The 22,927-nt window shown below is 42.9% G+C and overlaps 1 pseudogene; it reads right to left on the bottom strand.

Annotated features, from left to right (window-relative positions):
- Nucleotides 1–2,137: 2,137 nt before the first annotated feature.
- The window catches only part of LOC104120369 (glutamate-1-semialdehyde 2,1-aminomutase, chloroplastic-like), a 29,534-nt pseudogene continuing 8,744 nt past the window's right edge, over nucleotides 2,138–22,927 (bottom strand).

The following is a 22,927-nucleotide window of genomic DNA, read 5'->3' as shown; positions in this document are numbered from 1 at the left end:
ACATCGGTCCAAGTGATAGCTGGGTACTCGATCAGATTTTGCTTCAGCCGCCGTGAAGCCATCGAGCTCCGCTCGTTTAGACCTTGAGTGAAAGCTTGAGCATCCCAATCGTCTGTGACTGGTGGCAGATCCATTCGTTCCATTTGAAAATGAGCTACGAACTCCCTTAACATCTCGTTATCCTTTTGTATTACCTTCAACATGTCCAACTTTCTGGTTTCGACCTTTATGGCTCCGGCATGTGCTTTTACGAAGCAATTTGCAAGCATAGCAAAAGAATCAATAGAGTTAGATGGTAAATTATGATACCATACCATTGCCCCCTTTGACAAGGTTTCACCGAATTTTTTCAATAATACAGATTCGATCTCATCATCTTCCAAATCATTGCCCTTGATGGCATACGTATAAGAAGTGACGTGTTCGTTGGGGTCGGTCGTTCCGTTATTTTTGGGTATTTTGGGCATACAGAATTTTTTGGGGATTGGTTTTGGGGCTGCACTCGAGGGAAAAGGCTTTTGAATGAATTTCTTCGAATCTAGCCCTTTTATCATTGGTGGAGCTCCCGGGGATCTGATCGACCTTGGAATTATATGTTTCTACTTTTTTATCGTTGGCTTCAATTCGTTTTGTGAGTTCCTCTAGCAATTTAGTAATTTCGGGAGTAGTCCCCGATTCTGGCTCGTTTGACTTCACTATGGATGGTTCCGTTCTGTGGGTGATTTCTCAAAGTGGATTGGAATCCGGCCTGCTTTGTGCGCGGGTTTTGCTCTGTAACTGAGCTATCTCTAGTTGTTGGGCTTGTAGCATCTCGAAGATCATACGTAGGCTGACCCCGATTTCCCCCGCATTTAGGGTGTCTCGGGCTACGGACCGAGTACCGCCTTGAATGCTTCTTTCCGGTTCGGAACGCTAATTTGCCTCCTAAGCTATTTGTGAATTGACATCCAATGGTATTTCGGCTCGAGTTTCGGGTATCTCGATTCGAGCCTCGGTGCCATCGTTAATTGGCCTTCCGGCTCCGGGTGCCAAGTTGTTGGTTTCACCTTGAAGGCCGGTTTCGTGGTCGATAGGTGAAGCCATTGCTGATTTGAAGTTGCAAACTGGCGTGCACTATAGATTCATATCAAACGATCACTGTTACCCTTAGCCCCACGGTGGGCGCCAAACTGTTTACCCAAAAAATCGGATAATGTTAGATTTGTGTATGGTTCTAAGGATATGCGATACAATTTGATATAAATCATGTAGAGAAATAAAAATATGTGTATTCTTGACTATGAGAATGAAAATAGTGAGCAAAAAGAATGAGTAAAACAAGCACAAGGGGATATCTTTTTCTCTGTCCCCGTGACCTTTTGTTGCCGTCTCTCTTATAGTAGAGGGATCCTACTTTATATACAATAAAAAATACGTAGTGGAGAGCCTATGATGTATTGTCATTTCCTCGATTTCCGCCAAGATTCTCTCCCATAGTGCGGTTGCAACGGCCCTAATCTAGCTCGATACTGGCTCGAGCTCGGTGTTGGATCGAGCCCTCGGCCTTGGTCCGAGCTCGATTCTGACTTGGGGTCTCGGTATTCGGGGTGAATGTTGGTCGGTCCATCCATCTTCGATAATCTCCGCTTTGCCTCATAGTTCGATTTGGATATGGGCTCGATAATGATATCGAGCTTGTCATTGATCGGTCTTAGAGCTCGATGTTTGCCGCCCTTACTTCGAACCTTGACCGAACTTGTCATGCAAATATCCTTTGATCAAAACATTATCGTCTTTATTAGTCCGTACGACTGACTCGAATCGGTTTTGACCGTATACAAAAAGATTGTTGACTTGAAAGAAAGGGCCTTCTTTCAGGAAGATGACCCAATTTTTCGTCTCTTTTTTATTTCAACTTTATTTTTGTTTCGGGGTCACACCCTTTGCCTGGGGCCAATAGAAAGGAGCCCCTAGCTACAGGCTGAAGATTGATCTTTTGTCTCATTCAGACCTTTAGAGGGCATTCATTTATCCCAACCGGTTAACTTCATAGACTGAGAATACGATCGCATTATTATTCATTAGTAGGAGAAAGGCTCTTCGCAAAAAAGAAGTGAAGTTTTAAGTCATTTGAAGAGGCGCAAGATGGTGCAGGATGTTTCTCAATGAACAAGACAGTAGAAAACTTTTCCTTACAATCATGTTTTATTTATCACACAAAAATAGAGAAACTTAAAGTAAAAACCTCCGCCTAGATAGTACTTGGAGCGATTAAAGTTGCCTCAAAACTTTTTCAGCAGCAGCTATTGTCTGTTGGATATCCTCTGCAGTGTGTGCTAAGCTAGTAAATCCAGCCTCAAACTGGGATGGCGCAAGATAGACACCTTCCTCCAGCATTCCTCTATAAAATTTGGCAAATTTAGCAGTATCACTCTTCTTTGCATTGGAAAAGTTATGAACTGGTCCATGTGTGAAAAAGAAGCCAAACATTCCGCTAATATACCCACCACATATTGCATGACCAGTCTTCTTCCCAGCCTCCAGTATTCCCTGAATAAGTTCACCGGTGATCTTGTCCAAGTGTTCATATGCTTCCGGTTGCTTTAACCGCTTTAAGTGTGTGAATACCAGCAGTCATAGCCAATGGGTTCCCGCTTAGGGTCCCAGCCTGATACATTGGTCCTGCTGGTGCCACCATCTACATAATATCCCTCCTTCCTCCATAGGCACCTACTGGCAAGCCACCGCCGATAACCTTCCCAAGTGTTGTCAAATAAGGAGTTATTCCAACATACTCCTGAGCGCCACCATATGCCAACCTAAATCCTGTCATAACTTCATCAAAAAATAAGTAGAGCACCATTTTCTTTGGTAATACCGCCAAGGACATCTAGAAATTCCAGTTTGGGTGGAATAAAGCCAGAATTCCCAATAACGGGCTCAAGTATTATAGCTGCAATTTCTCCTTTGTTGTCATCAAAGAGGCTCTTAATAGCAGAAATATCATTGTTGGGGGCTGTCAGAGTATCATGTGTGGCTGCCTTGGGAACTCCAGGGGAGTCAGGTAGTCCTAGAGTGGCAACTCCACTGCCTGCTTTAACAAGAAGTGGATCGGCATGACCATGGTAGCAACTAGCAACCCTCAAACTTTATAATCTTTGACCGGCCAGTAAAAGCACGAGCCAACTGTAGAACCCCATGCATGCCTCCGTGCCAGAGTTGACGAAACGAACCATTTCAATACTAGGAACAGCAGAAATAACCATCTCTGCCAGAGTATTTTCGAGGAGGCATGGAGCACCAAAACTTGTTCCTTTCTTCATTGTCTCAGCCAAGGCTGCTAGCACCTACAAGTAAACTAACTCAAGGTTTACTGCCTCAAAACAATGGAGAAAAGCATAAATAACTTTCACTTCTTTCCTCTTCTGCTGCCCTTCCTAGCTGACAATGAATACAGGACCTAAACCATGCTTATAGTTAACAAATGTGCCTCAACAAAGTTCAGTAGAGACCAGTTACATGCTCCATTCCTCTTAAAAGTTGTCACCGGTTGCACAAATATTTTGAACAAATCAATGTTTTTCAGGTTCTACTCAAGTCTGGACTGTATGGATTCAATCAGCTAGAAAGGTTAGCTCAAGCTCTAACTGAATTGCTTCAACTTAACTGGCCTCATAGGTTTTTGTTTTTTTGCACCTATAGCAAGACCTATCAACATCATGACACAGATTTCTAGGAAAGAAATTAATAGAAAGTAACAGCCTACATGTTCGTACTAGTCATTAGACATTATTCTAGAACAACCTTGCTTTCTTTTGTTGATAAGTAACAACCTTATTTATGACAAGATAGAGATGACAACAGTTTACCTGAAATGGCCTTGCTATGTTTAATAGGTGCTACTTGTCGTTGTAACACCTCGATTAGATCCGGTACCGGTATTTCTCAGAAGTCTTTTATTCTTGTTAAGAGACTTATATGATATATGAAAACTCTAATTTCAAAAGAATCCTTAATTTGCCTTAAAAGACGCATTATTTAATATTGGAAAGAAACAAACCTGAGTAGAGCATAATTTACTCACTAGCATTCTGTAGTCCACCCAAACTAATTTGGGAACGAGACATTGTTGATTAATTGATTTACTAATAAATTAGAGCCGAACTTCAGGGTGGAACAGGCTTCAATTTTCTAACTCAACCCACTATGAGAACAAGAAATGCAGCAAGTACAGGTAGGGAGTCCAAATACCAGGTTTCTAGCAGAAAGCAGGTAATCCCGCTAACGGGCGTGGCCAAAGAAATGAACGGTGGTTATCCAAATTTTCATCTAAATATGGAGTTAAAGCAAAGAAGTACACCTCGTCATCTGCATGACGAATGATAGCTGGCCCCCATGAACCGACATAATCAATGTACTCATTACCATCTATATCCTACATATGAGAACCCTTCACAGAGTCGATCAAAACAGGTCGTCCGCCAACTGACTTGAAAGCACGTACAGGAGAATTTACACCACCTGGCATCAACTCCTACCAACAATCATACAGGAGATGAAATCAATGAACTTGAAGGGAGTCTGAAATGAAGCAAAAACAGAAGGGGAGTCTTTCATGCTCTGTCATTAGATGCCATTAGAGAAAACATAAAGAAACTAATGAACAACTAATTTCACCTAATACTAATTAATAAATGTGAGAATGAGTAATAGAAAATAACAATAAAATAAAGCAAACCAGTGTTAGAATGAAACTCAACCCTCGAGTTTGAACACCCTCGAACTGGTTGATACAAGAACTATGAAAGTATAACAAGCTGAATAACAATGGTGAGAACAATAAAGAGAATTATATTGCTTTTTGTGTCTGTCAACCATGCCCTACAAATGATTAGAACTCCCTTAATATAGTAGAAAAGTTTCACTTATGGTACAATTCTAATTATAGAAAGAAACCCCATGATTAGCTAATTAACCATTTCTAATTTGATCCGTTCCGAAATTTACGCCATGATCCTCGACCAGTCACCTAGATTTACGCCATAATCCTCGATCAGCCACGGATATCTTGCCTTTCTGTTATTATGCTATCTTCGATCTTGCTCGATGTCTGTCTCATTTGACTTCGATCGCTACTAGCCTCGATCTCGTCAGGTACCTCGGTTCTGAACTTGGTACCTTATCCTCATAATATGGCCTATTCCGTTACGAGACCGTCCTTCGATACAAACTCCCGGTCTCAGTTAAATCGGGTGGGCCTGGTTTTAACCGTATACAGATAGTCCCCTCGTTTTTTTGGAGTGTAATGATAAGAAACGAATTGAGCATTCGATTTTCTACCTCGACCTGTCATGATGTCATCCTTGTGACGTAAGCGACGGAAGTGACTGAAACGTCCCGTCTGTACAGTTACCAAGGCATTAAATGAGCGTTAGTATGGTCGGCCACCGCCAATATTGAACCGTCATTATAAAATTTATAAATAGCCCCTCTCTCCACCATTTCGAACTTTTACTTTCAGATTTCTAATCTCCAAAGCTTTTTATATCTTCTAACTTCTTCATCGGCAAATCTATGATTTTCACTGCTACCATCTTCTCAAAACACCAAATCTTATCATCTCCATCTATTTTTAACTTCAAATCCATACAAAAATGGCAAAAATATCAAAAATTATTCCTCAAAAGGAAAAAGCTTCTTCATCGCGGCCGACCGGTGACATAACACCGATGGAGCCACGACCAGAAGAGTGTGTTCCCGGGGGGTGTGTTCTCACTTCTCACTTCAAGACCGATAAAGCTTTGGCGATTCCTGGTCGATGCGAGCCAATGTCGAGGTATATATGCTCGATAACTGAATGGTATCTTAAGCAGGTAAGGAAAGACTGCAACTAGAAGGGCAAAAAAGTGGTGATCCCGACCCCGAAAGAAGACATTACCACCCATGTGGAAGGGTTTTTAAGTGTTTATACTTACCCTTTCATGTTGGGCCCCCTCGACCCCGTCGTCATTGATTTTTGTCGTCAGTATCAAATAACCCTAGGCTAAATCCATCCTTCTTTTTGGCAAATTGTCATTCTGCTCCGATTGTTCATGAGTAAAGCCGAGGGGATGTTTTTCACCCTCGACCACATCATCAGGTTATATAGCCCCCGCCTCTATCGAGGCGGGTTAATAAAACTCCAACGTCGGGCCACCAAAGTGCTATTCTCGAGCATAGACGAGGACAAGGACCGAGGCTGTATGGGCCGGTTCGTTCGAGTGAGGACTTCCAATCTAATCCCGGCCGAGAAGATGCCATTTTCTCAGAAATGAAATATGGAGCATAAGTATAATCCCACTGTTAGTTCTTATTTATTGTTTTTCCCCCTTGCTTCTTCTTATCGATATCCATTTCCGTGATGTAGCGGTTGCTTGGATGCCCGGTGCAATTCCTAACCTCAAGAGCTGGGTTCGGGACCTGGTCTCGACCTCTACGTACGCCGAACGCTCATGGTGCGATTTATCAAAGGGCCGATGGGAGGTCAAAACTCATGGTAAGCCCCCTTTCCATGTTTTTGATGGTTTTGTCAAGGCATTTCTCGCTTAATTTTTTTTCATATAGGCCTTGGCAAATATTCTGTTATGAGGCCCCTATCTGGTGAGGAGGATACTTCGATCCTGGCATCGAAACCGGCAAAGGACAAAAAGAGAAAAAAGACCTCACCCTCCGAGGATCCATAACCTAAAAAGAAGGCGGCTCGTAAGCTTAGGAAGAATATCACCCTCCTGACCGAAGAGTCTGTTCGGCATCTAAGGGAGGAGGACAAAGAAGAGGAAGAAGACAACTCCGGGCTGGTGGCCCAAGCGGGAATGAGAACCGAGGCCCCAAAGGCCACTGAATCAGTGAAGGCTACAGAGACTCCGTCTCGCGATGAGGGGGTCTCTGGAAAAGACTTGGGCGAAGTCCCCGAGTCATCGAGGATCGAAGATGCTTCCCACCACACTGATCCAATGGTGGGTATGGCTGTCGAGGCCCCTCGAGATGACGAGAACACCCCAAGTGATCCACTTAGGGCAATAGAAAGTGGAGGCTCCCCGCTGCTCCCCTCGTTTTCTGAGGAGGTGATTCAAGAGGATCGGGCCTTGAAGACCCTCTCCATCGAAGGAGCCCACGAAAATGAGGATCACTTCCGAGATTACTTTACTGGGGTCGAAGATGCTACCGGCCTGGGTGACTTGGAAGTCTCGAGGAAGGACTTGGGCAAGGCATCGAGCCTTTTCAATGAAGCACAGCAAACTCTAAATAGGGTAAGCCTTAACTCCCCTTGTTGGTATTACCTTTGTGTTCATTTTTCTCTTTTTAACTTTTTTTCTTCTTTCGGCGTAGGCCTCCGCACTTCATCGGGAAGCATTTTCTCGGTCTTGAGCCGAGCTGAGTCGGTACGAGGCCGACATTCAAAGGCTTACCAATGAGAGGAATGCCATCAACCTTCTTGGTAGGCAAAAAGAAGAATAGATCAAGGACCTCCGAGCCGAGTTGGCCACGACTCACAAAGATCAGACCGACCTGATCGAGCAGGTAATGAAAATTTTAAAAGCTCATGGGCTTGATTTGGGAACGGTGGGTAACATTTCAATCTCACAACTTCAGCAGAAGATCGAGAGGATTGAGTAGTTCCGCGAGGAGGTAGATACGATAAAGGCGGAGTCCTTGGGGTGAAAAGAAGGTATGGACCGCTTTGCTGCAGGAAAAGAGACTACTCGAGCCCAATTATCATCGGTCGAAAGTCAGCTTAAGCTATAAAGTGGAAGAGCTTGACTCAAGTAAGGAAAATAGAGGAGCTCGAGGCTCGGTTAGCTTCCGAACTTGCCAAGGCCAAATCTGAAGCCGAAAAGGCAAAGGCTGAAGCAGATGCAATCGTGGCTGTCTACCGGGACGATGCTGAAGCCGCTCAAACTTGAGCATATTGGATTGCTGAACTCGCCAAATGCCAATCTCAGAGGGAAACCCTTGAGGAGATCCACGCTGAAGGCTTCGATCTTACCAACGAGATAGTAAAGTCTAGAGAGCTTAAAGCCATAGCTGGAGCACTAGCCACTTCCGATGATGATGATGATGATGGAAACAAGAGCGGGTCCGAGAATGGGGAGGACCTCGATGGCGAAGAAGCTGCTCCCGAAGAAGATCAAGAACCTTAGGATTTTTCACTTTTCATCTTTTGTATAGGATTCTGATCGGACCTTGTAAATATTCTCATATATATATTTAAATATCTCTTTCCTTTCCGACTTGTCTTTATTTCATTTATGCCTTATGAAAATTTTGTTCATAAGTTCGGGGCTTAGGCAATTTGGTCGAAGCCAAACAAGTGTAGTTTTTATAATCGAGTGAGTAATTGCTCGAACTCGGAGTAGGGTAACCCTTAGGTTTTAATTGAGTGAGGATGGTTTCTCGAACTCAAAAATAAAATGACCCTTTAGGCTCTTGAATTAGGCCGATTCGTCCATAGTAAACAGAATGGCTTTCTCTCGCTTTTCGGCTTGAAAAGTTTATTGTTTGATCATATAAGATCTGTTATGCCTTAGCATGAAATAAAGAATTTGTTCGTGAGTTTGAACGACTTTGTACCCATTAGGGTTTTCGAGGGTCGATATTGTCGAGACCCTTAGTAATTCAGCCGAGGGTAGCCCTTTTAACAGGTTTATGAAAATATTCTAAGGCCTATTTTATAATGGGAATCGGACATTTCCGAACCATGTTACTTTGGCCCTAGCCTTTAGTTTGGGATTTTCCCCTTAGGCTTGTTTCCATGCTATGCTTCGAAATCGTTCGAAGTATCAGTCCCCGAGTGGGGTGGCCGTGGCCTATAAAATTGAGGATTGCCTTTTTAAGGTCTTACGATTTCGAGGTTTATTAATTTGATCATGTCGACTTTTGGACGGCAGTCCTCGTGTATAGGGTAAACTGTTTGAACTTCAGTTGTGATCGGCCCTTAAACCAGTTTCCACAACAGATCATAAGCATAAAATTGTAAAGTATAAATTTTTCTAAGGCATGGAACATCCGGTGAGAAAAAATACTTTCAATAGATTATACATGCGTACATGTTTTTCCATTAGGGCTCGAGTAATTTACATGGACACGGTTCATTTGACCGTTTGGTCCTCTACAAAATTTACCTATCGAGACCCTGTCAACATGAAGTATTTTTCTTGTAACTATACGAGGGTGATGCCCCCCAGTATTCGAGGTTGATTGTAAAGGAGCCTCGGATACTATTGAATTTCTCTAAGTTAGCACGAACAATGGTTACCTCGTTAAAAACCTCGCTGGAAAAACCCAATTGGGACAAAAACCGGTCTAAGGAAAAAAGAGTGCAATGCGTGCTTTCAGACCTAAGGACTTTGTGTTTGAAGAATCCTTTGATGTCTTCGATTAAACACCTACAAATGGTTAGTATAAAATATAAATGAAAATGGAGAAGGTCGTACCTTAGTAGTAATATCGTTTGAGGAGTGATATATTCTAATTGTTTGGTAATTGTTCGCCGTTCACCATGCCAAGTTTGTAGGATCCTTTTTCGATGATATCGAGGACCTGGTATCGTCCCTCCTAGTTCGGGCCAAGTTTTCCTTCGTTTGAGTCTCGAGTATTGAGGGTGACCTTCCTCAGAACCAAGTCCCCGATTTTGAAATGTCAAAGATTGGCTCTTCGATTGTAGTGCCTTTCGATCCACTATTTCTGTGCGGCCATTCGAACAAGGGCGGCTTCCTGTGTTTCATCTAGCAATTCCAGGCTTGTATTCATAGCCTCGTGATTTAACTCTTCCATTGCATATCGAAACTTGATGCTGGGTTCCCCGACTTTAACCAGGATCAAAGCTTCAGCACCATATACTAAAGAAAATGGTGTTGCCCCCGTACTGGATTTTGACATTGTTCAATACACCCAAAGGACTTCGAGCAATATTTCTCTCAATTTTCCCTTAGCGTCGTTCAATCTTTTCTTTAGATTTTGAATGATGGTTTTGTTTGTCGATTTGGCCTGTCCGTTCCCACTAGGATGATACGGCATCGATAGGATCATCTTTATTTTGTGATCTTCGAGAAATTTTGTTACTTTGCCACTGATGAATTGCTTTCTATTGTCGCATACGATCTCGGCAGACATCCCAAATCGGCTAATAATGTGATCCTAGATGAAGTCTATGACTTCTTTCTCTCTAATTTTCTCGAAAGCCTGTGCTTCAACCCACTTAGAGAAATAGTCAGCCATAAACAAAATAAATTTAGCTTTACCTGGGGCCGATGGCAGAGGGCCGACGATATAAATTCCCCACTTCATGAATGGCCATGGGGATAAGATTGAGTGGAGTTATTCTCCGGGCTGGTGAATCATCGGCGTATACCTTTGACATTTGTCACACTTTCGAACAAACTCTTTTGTATCCTTTTCCATATCGGCCTAATAATATCTTACTCTCATGACTTTGTGAACCAATGATTCGACACCTGAATGATTTCCGTAGGTGCCCTCGTGGATTTCTCGTAGGACGTAGTCGGTATCTCCTGGTCCCAAACATATCGCCAATGGTTCATCGAACATCCTTATATATAGTGTTCTATCTTCGGCCAATGTGAATCGTGCGACCTTCGTACATAGAGTCCTCGATTTCTTAGGACCCGATGGAAGCTTCCCGTTCTTTAGGTACTCGATATATTTGTTCTTCCAATCCCAGGTCAGACTTGTGGATTTGATTTCGACGTGGCATTCTTCGATTACTGACCTTGAAAGTTATACGACAGTCCCCGAGTTAATCTTGCCGTCTTCAACTGATGACCCCAAATTTGCAAGGGCATCGGCCTCGCTATTTTTTTCTTGAGATGCATGTTGTAAGGTCCATTCTTTAAACCGATGTAGAGTCACCTGTACTTTGTCCAAGTACCTCTGTATTCGATCTTCTCGGACCTTGAAAGTTCTGCTGATTTGGTTTACCATGAGCAGGGAGTCACATTTTGCTTCGATGACTTCTGTTCTCAAATCTTTAGCTAGCTCAAGACCTGCAATCATGGCCTCATACTCGGCCTCATTGTTAGTTAACCTGGAAGTTTTGATAGCTTGTCTAATTTTATTACCCGTGGGCGGCTTCAAAACGATGCCTAGCCCGGACCCTTTCACGTTCGAAGCGCCTCTAAGAGGGTCCGCACCCCCGATGATGTACCTGATTTTAGTAACAGTTCCTTTTCGACCTCGGGTATGAGGGCAGGCGTAAAGTCAGCCATGAAGTCCGCTATGATTTGAGACTTGATGGCTGTTCGGGGTCGATACTCGATATCGTTCCCACTGATCTCGACGGTCCATTTGGCCAGTCAGCCCAAAAGTTCGGGTTTATGAAAAATATTGCGAAGGGGATAAGTAGTTACCACACAGATCAGGTGACTCTGAAAATATGGTATTAATTTCCTAGAGGCGCTTATTAGGACAAGCGCTAATTTTTCTAAGTGTGGGTACCGGGTCTCGACCTTACCTAGAGTTTGACTAACATAGTAAACAGGAAATTGCGTACCTTGCTCTTCTCGAGCTATGACTCCACTTACCGCAATTTTCGAGACTGCTAAGTATAAGTAGAGTTGCTCGTCCGCTTTTGGAGTATAAAGTAGTGGCGGGCTCGAGAGGTACCGCTTTAATTCTTCCAATGCTCGTTGGCATTCCGGGGTCAATGCAAAGTTGTTCTTCTTTTTGAGCAGTGAGAAGAACCTGTGACTTCTATCTAAAGACCTTGAGATGAATCTACCTAGGGCGGCTATGGGCCCTGTTAATCTTTGTACGGCCTTAACATTATCCACGACTGTGATATCTTCGATCGCCTTGATCTTATCGGGGTTGATTTCGATACCCCGATTTGATACCATAAAGCCAAGGAACTTGCCCGAGCTGACCCCGAATGTCCATTTCTCCGGGTTGAGTTTCATGTTGTATTTCCTTAGTATATCGAAAGTCTCCTGCAAATGTGTCAAATGGTCCTCTGCTCGCAGGGACTTAACTAGCATATCATCAAAATAAACTTCCATTGACTTACCTATTTTTTCTTTGAACATTTGATTTACTAAAGCGTCGATAAGTGGCACCAGCATTTTTTTAGTCCAAACGGCATTACATTATAACAATAGGTGCCGTACTTAGTGATGAGCGAATTTTTTCCTGATCCTCCAGGTTCATTTGTATTTGATTGTACCCATAGTAGGCATCGAGAAAACTAAGGATCGTGTGGCCGGCCGTAGCATCGATCATGCGATCGATATTCGGCAGACGAAAAGAGTCTTTAGGACATGATTTGTTTAAATCTTTATAGTCTACGCACATTCTAAGTTTATTTCCCTTTTTAGGGACTACGACTACATTTTCTAACCATTCGGGATATTTTACCTCCCGAATGGATCCTATTTTGAGAAGTTTGGTTACCTCATCCTTGATGAATGCATGTTTTACCTCGGACTGGGGTCTTCTCTTTTGTTTTACAGGGCAGAACTTCAGGTCCAAGCTCAGTAGATGTGTAGCGATTTCTGGCGGGATCCCTGTCATATCTAAATGTGACAAAGAAAAACAATCCATATTATTGATAAGAAATTTAATGAGTTTTTCCCTAAGATCGAGGGTTAATCCCATACCCAGGTATACCTTTCGATCGGGTAGATGCTCGATCAGTACGACTTGCTCTAGCTCCTCGACCGTTGATTTGGTGGTGTCGGAATCCTCAGGGATTATGAAGGATCGAGGGATCCAATAGTCATCGTCCTCGTCCGTTCCCTGCTTCTCCGATTGAGTCGAGGCTAGTAGCTGTTGTTCTATTTAGCTTCATGTTTTCCTTTGGACTCCGATCCTTTTGTTGACGAAAGTGCCGATACCTGTATCACTTCGTTGACCGCGAACATCTCTTTGACAGCATGCTATTCCCCATACACCATTTTTACTCCATCCGGTGTTGGGAACTTCAGTATTTGGTGAAGGGTTGAGGGGACTGTCCTAATATTGTGAATCCAGGGTCTTCCGAGCAGTGCGTTGTATCTCATATCGCCTTCGATCACATGGAACCTTTAGTTGTTTTGCTTTCCATGTTAAAGCCATTGAGAATCCGATCTGCGGGTACGATCTGATCTTGTAGGCCGAGCTGCTCCACGACCCTCGATTGAATAATATTGGCCGAACTTCCTGGATTATTTAAAGCACGTTTAACCTGAATTTTATTCGTAAGGATAGAGATTACCAAAGCATCATTGTGGGGTGGTGAAATCCCTTCTGCTTCCTCATCATTGAATGATAAAGCGCCCTCTGGCACATAGTCTCGAGTTCGTTTTTCTCTGGTGATTGATACTTTAGTGCGTTTGAACACGGGCCCTTATGGAATATCGACCCCACCAACGATCATGTGAATCACGTGCTGTGGTTCTTCCTGCTCGTTCTTCCTGTTAGCGTCTCTGTCTCTGAAATGGTTTTTAGCTCGGTCGCTAAAGAATTCTCGAAGGTGACCCTCATTGAATAGACGGGCCACCTCATCCCTCAGTTGTCTGCAGTCTTTGGTTTTATGACCATGTGTACCATGGTATTTGCATGTTTGATTGGGGTTCCTTTGGGATGGATCGGTTTGTAGGAGTTTGGGCCATCTAGTATCTTTGATTCTCCCAATGGCTGACACAATACCTGATGCGTCAATGCTGAAGTTGTATTCTGACAATCGTGGTGCTTCTGTGGGATTGGCATGTTTATCGAAGCCACTTTTGCTCATGAGCTCTCGAGAGCTCTGTCTTCGATCGTTCCTTCAATCATTTCGGATGGGATTGCATCCTGGGCCGCTATTTCTACGATCTGCATTGTACGGTAGATACTGATCTCTGCTCGACCGGGGTTCTCTGTCGATATGCCTTTGAGTTCTGCTGACGGGCCTGTTTGGATAAGTGGAATCGGAAGGGGTCCCCAATTGATCATCCTCGACCCTGATCTTCGACTGGTACCAATTATGTACATCGGCCCAGGTTACCGCTGGATATTCAATTAAATTTTGCTTTAGCTGTCGTGATGCTACCGAACTTCGTTCATTCAAACCTTGAGTAAAGGCCTGAACAACCCAATCGTTTGTGACCGGTGGTAGTTCCATGCATTCTATCTGAAACCGAGATACGAATTCCCTCAACATTTCGTTATCTTTTTGTTTCACCTTGAAGAGGTTCAATTTTCTAGTCGTGACCTTTATTGCTCTGGCATGTGTCTTTACGAAGGAGTCTGCAAGCATGGAGAAGGAATCAATGGAATTAGGCAGAGAATTGTGGTACCATATCATTGCTCCTTTCGACAAGATTTCTCCAAATTTCTTCAGTAGAACAGATTCAATCTTATCGTCTTCTAAGTCATTTCCCTTTATCGTGCATGTATAAGAAGTGACATGCTCATTAGGGTCAGCGGTCCTGTTGTACTTAGGAATTTCTAGCATTCAGAATTTCTTCGGAATGGGTTTCGGTGCCGCACTTGGAGGGAAAGGCTTCTGTACAAATTTCTTTGAATCCATACATTTTAAAATGTGCGGCACCCCCAGTATTTGGTCAACCCGGGAGTTGTATGTCTCTACTTTTTTGTTATTTGCCTTGATTTTCTTTTCTCCCGATTCAATCCGTTTAGTGAGCTCCTCGAATATTTTCATAATGGCGGGGTCAGTCCCCGATTCGTTGGCATTCGACCTTTTCGGCACAAGCTCGATTCTTTGAATGACTTCTGGTTCGATTCTACTCGGTGTTGGGTGTTGATTTTGTAGTTGTTCTATAGCGGCCTGTTGAGCCTGTAACATTTCGAATATCAATTGGAGGCTAACTCCACCATCTCCTCCGCCCTGCATACCTCGACTACCTGATCGAACTTCCCTGTATATACTACCTTCGGGCTTAACGCCCAAATTTGCATTTCGGGTGACATGTGAACTGATATCGACGGGATTTGCAATTGGTGCTCCCTCGAGGTCGGCCTGAGGCACCTCGATTCCTGGGGCGGCTATGTTGTCATTTTTCCTGTGAAATCCAAGGTTGTTGTCACCATGTGTCGGTGCTGCTTGTGAGTTTGGAATGTTTGTCCTGAAAACAAAGATTCTTACGAGAACAAGTGTAAAGCAGTGTGTGTTATTGAAATTAGTATTAAGCAATCACTATTATCCTTAGCCCCACAGTGGGCGCCAAACTGTTTACCCTTAAAATTGGATAATAATTAAACTTATAATATGGTTCTAAGGACACGTGATTTCACCTAATACCAATTGATAAATGTGAGGATGAGTAATAGAAATTAACAATAAAGTAAAGCAAACCAGTGTTAGAATGAAACTCAGCCCTCGAGTTTGGACACCCTCGAACTGGTTGATGCAAGAACTATGAAAGTATAACAAGCTGAATAACAATGGTGAGAACAATAAAGAGAATTATATTGCTTTTTGTGTCTGTCAACCATGTCCTACAAATGATTAGAACCCCCATTTATATAGTAAAGGAGTTCCACTTATGGTACAATTCTAATTATAGAAAAAACCCCCATGATTAGCTAATTAACCGTTTTTGATTTGATCCGTTCCGAGATTTACGCCATGATCCTCTACCAGTCACCGAGATTTACTCCATGATCCTCGGTCAGCCACAGATATCTTGCCTTTATATTATTATGCTATCTTCGATCTTGCTCGATGTCTGTCTCATTTGGTTTCGATCGCTACTAGCCTCGATCTCGACAGGTACATCGGTTCTGAACTCGGTACCTTATCCTCGTGATATGGCCTATTCCTTTACGAGACCGTCTTTCGATGCAAACTCCTGGTCTCGGTCAAACAGTAAAATTGGATGGGCCTGATTTTAACCGTATACACATGATTGATGGATTAAGAAAGAACAAGCTAAAGAAACAAAGGAGGGCACTGTTTTCTTTAATAGATTAGTATAAAATATTAAAGTGATTTTAAACTTATTCGTCCAATAGTATTTAAAGTAATTTTCAAAAAAGGAAAAAATGCAAGAAAAGTTAGAAGTAAAGCACACGCTTCTTGAGGTGAAGTGTACAATTTACGGAAAATTATGAAATACCAAACATATATGAATGTTTTGTACAATAATAATCAAATTGCAATTAGAATAACTAATTATAGGATAACTAATTTCAGCAATGTATATGGTCAAACCAATTTTGCCTTTTGTGTAATTAGTCGAGATTGGAACATGATGGACCGAGGGTCATCATCATAATATCGAGATGAGATCTGAAGCCAGGTTATCGAGCTCAAGATTTAGGGACCAATCAATACCAAGCTCGAAGTCAATATCGAGCTCGAGTCCAAATTGAACTATGATGTGAAGTGATGTTATCGAACTCGAGATCTAGACCAGTCGATACCGAGCTCGAGTCAATATCGAGCTCCAGTCAATATCGAGTTCGAGATCCAAAGTTCGACCAATTCTAAGACCGACCAAGATCGAGCTAAGAGACAAAGAGCCGTTGTAGTCGCACCAAGAGAGAGAATCCTGGCGGGAATTAAGGAAAAACTAATTAACTAATCTATCATGAGATCCCCACTATGTATTTTTAATTATATCCAAAGTAGGATCCCTCCACTATAAGAGAAGTGGCTATCATTTCTGTAAAGGGACATAAAACATTGAGACATCAATACACTCTCACATTTCAAAGATTATTGATATTTACACAGAAGTATAGTAGAGATTATCCTTTTTTGGCTTTGGACATTGATTCATCTTGCTTGTTTATAAATCATTCTCTACTCAATTTTGTTCGTATTTCATTCCTTTTTTACAGTCAATATTCGATATATTTCTGCTTATTTTTCCGATATGTACCAAGTTATACAACGTATATTTAGAACTACGTATAAATTCAACTCTATCCGTTTTTCGGGTAAACAGTTTGGCGCTCACCATAGGGCTAAGGATAATAGTGGTTATTTGGTATGAATCTCTGCAAAACACACCATTTTACACTTGATCTTGGAAGTGTCTTTGATTTCAGGTTTAAAATAATGAACTCTCAATCAATGTCCCTACCTATTGACAACGAAAATGGCATTCAAGATGAGAACAACAACCTGACGACCGGGGATGAAAGGCCACTCATCGATCCCGTTGGAACTCGGGCCGCACATCTAATCGACGTCAATTCATATGTGGCCATCGAGGCGAACCAACTTTCCGACCCCGAAAATAGTATCCATGGTGGAACTCGACCTGTAGTTCGAAATATCCAAAATGTTTGAGAAGACGGGATCAACTTGCATATGATCTTCGAAATGTTACAAGATCAACAGGCAGAAATAGCTCAGTAGCAGAGCCAAACCCAGGCACCGATCAGGGCCGAGCCCGGTCTATCCCGAGAAATCACCCACGAAATGGGGCCGGCCATAGTAAGATCAAATGAACAAAAATCGGGGACTAATCCCGAAATTATCAAGATGTTAGAGAAACTGACAAAACTAATTGAGTTAGGAGAAAAGGGGATTGAAGCAAACAACAAAAAAGTAGAAACATATAACTCCAGGGTTGATCAGATCCCGGGGGCACCACCGGTATTGAAGGGCTTGGATTCCAAAAGATTCATACAAAATCCTTTCCCCCGGAGCGCGGCTCCTAAACCGATCCCCAAGAAGTTTTGCATGCCCGAAATTCCTAAATATAATGGAACGACCGATCCCAACGAACATGTCACCTCTTACACATGTGCCATTAAAGGGAACGATTTAAAAGACGATGATATCAAATCCGTACTATTGAAGAAGTTCGGGGAAACCCTGTCAAAGGGGGCAATGATATGGTATCATAGTTTACGATTCTTTTGCTATGCTTGTAGATTCTTTCGTAAAAGCACACGCCAGAGACATAAAGGTCGAGACCAGGAAGTCGGACCTTTTCAAGGTAAAGTAAAAGGATAACGAGTTGCAAAGAGAGTTCGTATCTCGTTTTCAAACGGAACAAATGGATCTACCACCGGTCACGGATGATTGGGTTGTACAAGCTTTGACTCAAGGACTGAACAAACGAAGCTCGATGGCTTCACGATAGTTGAAGCAAAATTTGGTCGAGTACCCGGCTGTTACCTGGGCCGATGTGCACAATCGATATCAATCGAAGATCAGAGTTGAAGACGATCAGTTAGGTTCTGGGTCTTCTATTAAAAGGGACATCGACCGAGAACCAAGGTCGAATAAGGTCCGATATCGGCCGTATAATGGAGATCATAGGGGTAGCGAACCTACATGCAACTCCGTACGAGGCGAAAGGAGAAGTGATCGAGGCCAAGGGTCTCGGAGGCTGATGAACAATAATGGGTTCGACAGGCATATCGAACCTAAGGAAGAACCACGGTTATCTGAATATTACTTCAACATCGATGCATCCGCCATCGTATCGGCTATCGGACGCATCAAAGATACTAAGTGTCCTCGACCTCTGCAGTCCGATCAAGCCCAGAGGAATCCCAATCAAATATTCAAATATCATGGCACCCATGGCCACAGAACTGGAGACTGAAGGCAATTGAGAGAGGAGGTAGCCCGTTTATTCAATGAAAGGCACCTTTGAGAATTTTTATGTGACCGGGCTGAAAACCATTTCAAAAACAGAGATTTCAATAGACAAAATGAACAAGAAGAGCCACAACACATCATTCACATAATCATCGGAGGGATCGATGTCCCCTAGGGACCGGTGCTTAAACGCACTAAGATGTCTATTGTAAGAGAAAAGCGATCTCGGACCCGCTACCCTGTTACTGAACGGATTTAATATGGCATGTGAAACTACTAAGGGCGAGATAATCTTGCCAGTAAACATGGCCGGGACCATCCAGGAAATGAAGTTCCACGTAATCGAGGGCGATATGAGATATAATGCCCTGTTCGGGAGGCCATGGATCCACAACATGAGAGCAGTGCCCTCGACCCTTCACCAGGTTCTTAAATTCCCAACATCGGAGGGAATCAAAACGGTCTATGGGGAGCAACCAGCCGCAAAAGAAATATTTGCCATCGATAAAGTGATTTCGATATCCTCACTATCATCGACAAAGGGATCAGATTCAAAGGAGGAACATGACACCAAATAGCAATCACAAACGTCAGCCTCGACCCAACTAGGGAATCAGAAGACTAACGAGGACGATGACTATGGGATCCCTCGATCCTTTGTGGTCCCCGATGATTCCGACACTACTTAGTCAACAGTCAAAGAACTGGAGCAAATCACGCTAGTCGAACATCTGCCCGAGCGAAAGCTATACCTGGGCACGGGGTTAAATCCCTAGCTCAGGGAAAAGCTTATTCAATTTCTTATAACTAACATGAACTGCTTCGCTTGGTCCCATCTTGACATGACAGGGATCCCACCGAAAATAATCACTCATAGATTGAGCTTGGATCCGAAATTCCATCCAGTAAAGCAAAAAATAAGGACCTAGTCTGAGGTCAAACATGCTTTCATCAAGGACGAGGTAACCAAACTTCTTAAAATAGGATCCATTCGAGAAGTAAAATACCCCGAATAGCTAGCAAATGTGGTGGTAGTCCCTAAGAAGGGAAACAAACTTAGAATGTGTATAGATTATAAAGATCTAAACAAAGCATGCCCTAAGGATTCTTTTCCTTTGCCTAGCATCGATCGTATGATCGATGCCACGGCCGGCCATGCGACTTTCAGTTTTCTCGATGCCTACTCCGGATACAACCAGATACAGATGAACCTGGAGGATCATGAAAAGACCTCGTTTATCACTAAGTACGGTACCTACTTTTATAATGTAATGCCATTCGGTCTAAAAAATGCTGGTGCAACTTATCAACGCCTAGTAAATTGAATGTTCGAAAACCAAACAGGAAAATGAATGAAAGTTTATATTGATGACATGTTAGTTAAGTCCCTGTAAGTAGAGGACCATTTAAAGCATTTGCAGGAAACTTTCGACGTATTAAAGAAGTACAATATAAAGCTCAACCCCGAAAAATGTGCATTCGGAGTTGGTTCGGGCAAGTTTCTTGGTTACATGGTATCCAATCGAGGAATCGAGATCAACCCGATAAAATCAAACCTATTGAGGATATCACGGTAGTAGATAATGTAAAGGTCGTACAAAGGTTAACGGGGAGGATAGCCTCGATGGGACGATTCATTTCGAGATTATCAGATAAGAGCCACCAATTTTTCTCACTGCTTAAGAAGAAAAACAACTTTGCATGGACTCCGGAATGCCAGCAGGCTTTGGAAGAACTGAAGCGGTATTTATCGAACCCTCCGCTGCTTCGTACTCCGAAAGTGGACGAGCAACTTTACCTGTACTTAGCCGTCTCGGAGATAGCGGTAAGTGGAGTGCTGGTTTGAGAAGATTGAGGTATGCAATTTCCTGTTTATTATGTCAGTCGGACCTTAGGCGAGGCCGAAATTAGATATCCACACTTAGAAAAATTAGCGCTTGCTTTAATAAGAGCCTCTAGAAAGCTAAAACCATATTTCCAATCTCATCAGATACATGTTATAACAACTTATCCTCCTCGAAACATTTTGTACAAACCCGAGTTTTCGGGTCGATTGGCCAAATGGGCCATAGAAATTGGTGGGTATGATATCGGATATAGAACCCGAACCGCTATCAAATATCAAATCTTGGTGGACTTCGTGGCTGACTTTTTGCCAGCCCTCGTGCCCGAGATTGAAAGAGAGCTACTTATAAAATTGGGTACCTCTTCGGGAGTTTGGACCCTTTTCACAGACGGTACCTCGAACGCGAAGGGGTCCGGATTAGGCATTGTACTAAAATAACACACAGGTAATGTAGTTAGAAAGTCCATCAGAACTATAAAATTGACTAACAATGAGGCCGAGTAAGAGGCTATATTGCAGGTCTCGAACTAGCTAGAAGCTTGGGAGCGGAGATCGTAGAAGCTAAGTGTGATTCCCACCTCATGGTAAATCAAGTTAACGTGACTTTTGAAGTCCGAGAAAATTGAATGCAAAGGTACTTGGATAAATTACAGGTAACTCTACATCAATTTAAAGAATGGACTTTGCAACATGCACACCGAGAATAGAACAACGAGGCCGACGCTCTTGCGCACTTCGGTTCATCGGTCGAAGATGACGAACTCAACTCGGGGACTGTCGTACAACTCATATGATCGGTGGTCGAAGAAGGTCACACCAAGATTAACTCCACAAGTCTAACCTGGGATTGGAGAAACAAATATATAGAGTACTTTAAGAATGGGAAGCTTCCATCAGATCCAAAGGAATCGAGAGCTTTGCGCATAAAGGCAGCACGGTTCGCCCTGTCCGAGGACAAAACACTGTATAGAAGGACGTTAGATGGTCCATTGGCAATATGTTTGGGACCAGGAGATACCAATTACATCCTACGGGAAATTCACGAAGGCACTTGTGGAAACCATTCCTGCGCCGATTCGCTAGTCCACATAGCAATCAGAGCACGGTATTATTAGACCGATATGGGCAAAAATGTGAGGGAGTTCGTCCAAAAATGCGACAAATGCCAAAGACACGCGCTCATGATTCATCAACCCGGGGAGATGCTCCACTCGGTCCTATCTCCATGGCCTTTCATGAAATGGGGAATGGACATCGTTGGCCCCCTCCCATCGACCCCAGGTAAAGCTTAATTTATTTTGTTTATGACTGATTATTTCTCTAAATGGGTTGAAGCACAGGCTTTCGAGAAAGTCAGGGAAAAAGAAGTGATAGACTTCATTTAGGACCATATCATATGTCGATTCGGGGTGCCAGCCGAGATTGTATTTGATAATGGAAAATAATTCATCGGTAGCAAAGTAACTAAATTTTTCAAGGATCACAAGATCAAAAGGATCCTATCAACACCGTACCATCCCAGTGGAAACGGACAAGCCAATTCGACCATGGGAAAATGGAGAGAAATACTACCCGAGGTCCTATGGTCATATCACACAACATCGAAATCTAGTACCGGAGCAACACCATTCTCGTTGGTCTATGGTGCCGAAGCTTTGATCCCGATTGAGGTCGGAGAACCTAGCATCAGGTTTTGATATGCTACAAAGGAGTCAAATAATGAGACCATGAACACGAGCCTAGAATTACTGAATGAAAGACGAGAGGCCGCTCTCGTCCATTTGGCCGCCCAAAAATAGCGGATCGAAAGATACTACAATCGAAAAACCAATCTTTGACATTTCAAAATCGGGGACTTGGTACTAAGGAAAGTCACCCTCAACACCCAAAATCCGAATGAAGGGACACTGGGTCCGAACTGGGAAGGGACATATCAGGTTCTCGAAATCGTCGGAAAAGGATCTTACAAACTCGGAGTGATAAACGGCAAACAACTACCGAGCAATTGGAATGTGTCGCACCTAAAACGATACTACTGCTAAAGTACGACCCTCCCATGTTCATTTATATTTCGAAATTAACCCTTGCAGGTGTTCAACCAGAAACGGGGATGGATTCTTCAACTCGAAGTCTTTAGGTTTGAAAGCATACGTTGCACTCTTTTTCCCTTAGACCAGTTTTGTCCCAAATGGGTTTTTACCCTCGAATATATCATGTTCAATTATCAAGTTCGATGCAAGAAAGTTACTTCATGACAACAGGGTCTCGATAGGAAAAATTTGTAAGGGCCAAATGGTCAAAACAAACCATGCCCGCGTAGTTTGCTCGAGCCCTTGCACAAAACATTAACACATGTACAATGACTATAAAGAGAAATTTCTTCTTTACCGATATCTCATACCTCAGAAAGTTTCCTCTACTTCATGTTCCCGATCTATTATGTAAACATGCTTAAGGGCCGACCATGATCAAAGTTTGAATAATTACCCCACAAATCGGGGACTGCCAACCAAAAAATCAACGAGATCGAGCTTCATATAGCATAAGGGCTACATTAGTTCGAG

Source organism: Nicotiana tomentosiformis, chromosome 4 (genome assembly GCF_000390325.3).
Source record: "Nicotiana tomentosiformis chromosome 4, ASM39032v3, whole genome shotgun sequence".
Lineage (NCBI taxonomy): Eukaryota > Viridiplantae > Streptophyta > Magnoliopsida > Solanales > Solanaceae > Nicotiana > Nicotiana tomentosiformis.
The sequence above is the reverse complement of the archived record's forward strand: the minus strand, read 5'-3'. Positions and strand labels throughout refer to the sequence as shown.